The 5,709-nt window shown below is 33.2% G+C and overlaps 1 non-coding gene across 1 annotated transcript; it reads right to left on the reverse strand.

Annotated features, from left to right (window-relative positions):
- Positions 1–1,164: 1,164 nt before the first annotated feature.
- LOC107461518 (uncharacterized) lies at positions 1,165–3,511 on the reverse strand. The gene is made up of 4 exons (XR_008002261.1): positions 2,841–3,511; positions 2,215–2,498; positions 1,893–2,120; positions 1,165–1,810 (listed from the first exon to the last, which is right to left on the reverse strand). It is a non-coding gene; the product is annotated as an uncharacterized LOC107461518 (transcript).
- Positions 3,512–5,709: the final 2,198 nt, after the last annotated feature.

Genomic DNA, 5,709 nt, shown 5'->3' on the forward strand with positions numbered 1-5,709 from the left:
TCGTCTCTCTTTGGTAGGAGTCGTGGTGGTCAAAAAACAGAACACAGCGAAACTTCAGGCGGAGATCGATGTAGCAGAGGGGAGGAAGGCAATGCAAAAGAAACATGACGAGACCCAGGACAACAGTAAAATTGTGAGGTCAGAGTGGAAGAGGAGATAGCAACGACGGTCGGCAAGCTTTAAACATCATCACAACACCTCACTATCAACTAAGGAGCAGCGCCTAAGTTCATCTGGAGCCGAAGGATGTGATACCGGGTTGCAACTAAGGTCCTATCTGATTGGGTGCATTTCCAAGGTCGGGTCATTGTTGACTTGATCCATTAGTTTTTCTTTAACAAATACAAAACAACATCGTTTCAATACAATCGTTAGCGTGGCAAACGATTGATGGAAAGTATTTCAGGGACGATCAGTGTTAAGTTTAGAGATATATTTGGGATAACTTTAAGTTCAGGGACAAATTCAAAACTCAATTGCAAGTTCAGGAACCACTTTAAAATTTATTTCGTTTTTTTTTTACAAAAAATAATATCAATAAAACATTGATTTATGAAGAACTTAAAGCAAACAAATAAAATAATTAAAATCTAGAAAACACTTATATATTTTTAAGAACTTTACCCGTTTCATCTTAATAGTGAATGAGTTTTCCATATCAAGAACTTTACCCGTTTCATCTTAATAGTGAATGGGTTTTCATATCAAGTTCTGAAATGTCATTATTCTTTGGATGTAATAAGTATGTATAATATACTTTGCATAAAGCAAATTAGCTATTGTGACCATTTTTTGAAATTTTGTATGTGATAAAAAAATATTTTTAAAATTTAAAAATAAATTTTATCATTTTGCTATTAGACCGACTATATTTTATAGTACAGAATGTCGGGCACTCAAAAGAGAGCACGAACATAAGTGTAGCAGAGATGAAAATGTTGAGATAGATGAGTGGTTATACATGATTGGATAAAATAAGGAACGAAGATATAAGAGAAAAAGTTGGAATAGTACCTATTGTAAAAAAGATGGTAAAATCAGGTCTCAGATAGTTTGAACATATGAAAAAAGACCGACAAAACACCTACCTAATAGGACAATACTTTGTTGTTATTGTTTTGTTTGACCGTTTCTTGAAATTTTGTGAACAACAGAACAAGCAAATGAAACAAAAGAAACTAGTACATCCTTGAATCTCTGAATTCTAAAGCAATGTATCTTATGTGTATGTACATTGTGCAATAACAAACAACAATTAAAGCCCTTGTTAGAAACTCTTCTTGCAAGGTTAAAAGGGATACAAAAGCAAACAAAAATTCAAGGGGTGTGTGTAGTACATCGTTAATCATATTCATACCCAGTTACTGGATAAGGAGAAGTCATGAAATCTAAAAGAAAGTTCCCCGGCTGTGTCTCTGGCGAGGCGGGGCGAACCAACAGGGGTGATATCACTTGAATCAGATTCATTGGGAGGCAATGGAAGAGGATGGTGTGTAGGAGGAGACAAGACCCTGAATCGATTGCTCCCTCCGCTTGAAGAAGCCAACGCTCGGTCCCAAAGGAAGACATGAAGAAGGATTGGAACTCTGGTGTGTCGGTGTAAGGACAGCTTCTGGCTTAGCGAAACTGTGTCGAAACATCGAATGGCACCGGTTGAAGAGACCATCCACGGAAGCACTTTTTGATTTGAAACTCTTGAGATAATCAACAATCTACAAGTATCTGTTGCTAGTTTATACAGATTGCTTAGCACTGACCTTGTTGCAGGCACGTTTTCTTGATTAGTAACCGATGAAACAAATATAAATCCCTGTAACATTATAAACAAAAACTATTAGCTAAAGCCTTAAGCATGCTTATAGATTATTTATAGAATAAGCTAAGATAGAAACCTCTTCTGTACGACTAATTGCAAAACCAAGCTTTGAATCATCCTCTTTTAGTTTTATCTCAATAGAGAACTCTCCTCCAATTGGAGCATACCAGAGGCGAACGGCACGAACAACGCCAATGTCTATTCCGTGGTAATCCTCAAAGCCGTAGAGGCTTGCATTTGCTAAGTTAGATAAGTCAGATAATGATCCTGCATTCACAGTGGAAGAAGCTGTCTCTCCAGATATCTGTCACACAAGAAAGAAAAAAAGAAAGGTGAATTCTAAGTAACATTATGGTATAACATAATTTTGGAGGGAATGGTAACCGATTAACCGCTACCTTAGTAAGAAGGGACTCAGTTTGAATGTTCATGAAGACAATGGGGACTCCAGAAGCTTGAGCTGCATTAAGCCAGGCATTTGCTCTGGCCAGGGTGTCATCGAGATCATTGTAACGAGAAGATACTCTATCTGAAGCCTTTGGAAGGAGTAACATGGAAAGAAAGTTGCTGGAATTTGGGACTGATAGCATTTCTTGCATCCTCCTTTCCCATGGAAAGGAAACAAACCCATCCTGTAGCTTTGTTCTCGTAAGTGCATTTACCATCCTAGTCGATCTAGAAGCTTTAAATGTTCAAATTGAAAACAATACAAAATAGTTAAACATGTTGAATCATCTTTTGACTTAACAAAAGCAAAGTCACGGGGTCTGCGCAACACGTGCAATGCATGAATGATGAATTCAACAAAATTTGGTGCATCACTTTTTAGGTAAATTATAATCTAATATATTATTTTCCAATGAAAATAACTTGACTAAATAATGACCTAATTAAATATAGAAGTAGAAGTACATTGGCGATGGCGGGGAAGGTAGTGCGTAAATTGCTTGCTTGAATAAAGTGAACCAAAATTAAAACATAATTACGTAACTTAACCTAAAAGTCAAAAGAAAAGAGAAGGTACCTTGAAGGTCGAAGCATTCAGCTTCGGTTCGATCCACGAAGCCGACGACGTAATTGGGATCGGCGATGGAGCGAAGGACGAAGTTCTTCTTAGAAGCAGAGTCACTTGGAACGATGCAAGCCTGAAGCTCGGAGAATTCGTCGGGTCCTCGCCTGACCCGAACCACTATGGAGGTGTCCTTCTTCTTGTACGAGTCCTGAAGGATCTTATTGACGCCACTCNGTTCTTGAACGGTGACTTGAACCGGACCAAGGAACTCACGGATCCTCCGATTCGGATCTCCTCGACGATATCGCCGGTTTGAAGCATGTCGCCGGTCCACTCGTCGGCTTTAGAGCTTCCCTTGATGCAATCTATGGACAATACTTTCGGGTCTCGTGTCGGTGAATCGGAGCTGCTCTGTGCTGTTGATGCCTTGTCCATGGTCATGTTAGTTTTAACTAACCACTCAAACAGAAATTGAATTGCGTTTGTGTTAATTATGTTTGATTAGCCAGGGTTTCGTTGGTTAATCACTTCACTAATAAGTAATAACAAGTTTTGGTGAAGAGGAATGGAAAGAGATAAGTAGGAGAAGCTTAGGTATGGAACCGCTTCGCTTCAACTATAAAAGGAGATTCATGAAGGAGGAGCATTTAATTCGAAAGTCAAAGAATCTATCGGGTTAAATGGGAAACTAGTTTCTGGATTATTTTCGTTTTATATTAAAATGATTGGAAAAATAAAAAGAAGAAAAATAAATTAGTCCAACACGTATCCACTATCCACAAGCAATACATATAAACCTTCTAATTTGTGGAAAAGTATAAGATCCAAGTCCAAGAGACCATGATGGAAATTTTATATGTAGACTTAGACCGGCTTCTTCTTAAGTTCTTATATTCTATGCATTGTTATTTTTATATCTGTTTTAGATTTTGTACTAATGAAATAATACAGGAGAAAAGATTCCCTGTATTTTCGTGCATGTATAATATTAGTATCAATGCAAGTTGTTAAAGTAGTTGGTTTTTGCTTCACACTTCATTTTAATTCTAAAATATAAGTGAAGCATTGCTATGTTATTAGCGACGGTTTCGTACATAGTTATCAATTTGGCCTGACCTGCTCCGTCAGATAAAAAATTCAATCATCTAATTATTAATTCGTGTTAGATCATTGTTTAAATGGATCTAGTAATTAATCCAATTAAATTTTAATCAAATCTGATAAAAATAAATTAAATTCGACTAAAACCGGTTAAAACTAACTCGGTCAAATTCGATAAAATTCCGTTAAACTAAAAAGTACTATTTTCTATACATAATATTTTTTATCAAATAAATTATAATAAAATTAATTAATTTAATCTGTAATCTACATTAAACTAATGAATTAGTAACCTAATAATTTGACCAGTTCGAGTCTGATATCACCCCGCCTGAGTGAGAAATTCCTAGGTTTTATTTGTATTTTAATTAATTAATTGTCTTTTACATTAGTTATTACTTATTAGTAATATAGGTTCTTATTATGAGAGTATCTCGAACACTGAGAAAGGTTGAAGGTTTAAAACCGCAATGAAACTATACGAGTGTGCTTTTTTTTACCTAAACGCGTTGTAATCTTTTATGCGTTTGTTTTCTTAGTCAAATGAGTTTTAGTTATTTGTTTTTAACTTCTTAATTAAAGTGTGTAATGTGCTCCATGCTTTACTAATTCAACAAACCAATTTTGGTTTATTATTTACACTGTAGGCATAAAGTGTTAGTTTTAGTTAATAATAGCGTGTATATATATAAGACGGAATTTTTTTAATGAAGTACTAGTTAGTCTTATTCGCATTCTTTACTGTAAATGTATGTGAAATGCTAAATCTTCTTTCTTTTACACGTTTATACACCTAGACATGAGATTAGCTATACCATTATGTTATGTTAGGTGTATATTAAAATTAGCTACTAAAATTAATTACTAATATAATATATATTAGTATATAAATATACATTAAAAATAAATTAAACTATACATGTAACGACTAATTTTGATGTACGAAATAATATTTTTGAATTAGCTATTACAAAGTGCCTTCATAAAAATAAAATGATTTAGTAAGTTCTCATTTGTATATTTATAATTAAATAGTATTCAACTTATAAGAAGTTTGACATTCAAATCTTTTTATACGCTTTAGATGAAACGTTTGTTAGAAGTAACATCTCATATGATAGTTGAGGAATTTATTTAAAATTACAATTACTGATGTGATATTATTTAAATAAATTTGTACAGATTAGGTACTAGATATTGGAATATTGGAAAAATTAACATTAATTTGTGTGATCCTTTTGTAGACACATATTATATCGTAAGAGAAATTTTACTTCTGCTCTGTGTTTTATGCCAGAATCAACGTCTATGGAGCAGTAACTGTCGAGATTGAGAGTGAACTAGGGATTCAACAAATATAGTAACCTAATTTTGTCCATTAAATTCATAATAAACGAGATAATAATATATCAAGTTATCAATTTAACATGTATACTGATATAGAAACTCAATGCATGTAAATCAGAGTAATTTTCTAATAGATATTACTATATGAAAAAGTTAATGTAACACGTTAACATTCACTAATTTGTTAAGATTGTGTTCATATAAAATAAGACATTGAAAATAAGATATAAAGAATAGAAATACAAATTTTTGTGTTTTTGGATCATGTTTAATGATAAACTAAAACAAATTATGAAAATTTAATTTATTCTCATTTTTTTTATTCAAAAAATTTGAAACAAAAAATATAATAATAAAAAATATAATTATAAAAATTAACAAGAATAATAGAAAAATGAAAATTAAGTTGTGTCCTTTATTAGTGTCTTTGTGT

This window comes from Arachis duranensis, chromosome 8 (assembly GCF_000817695.3).
Source record: "Arachis duranensis cultivar V14167 chromosome 8, aradu.V14167.gnm2.J7QH, whole genome shotgun sequence".
NCBI lineage: Eukaryota > Viridiplantae > Streptophyta > Magnoliopsida > Fabales > Fabaceae > Arachis > Arachis duranensis.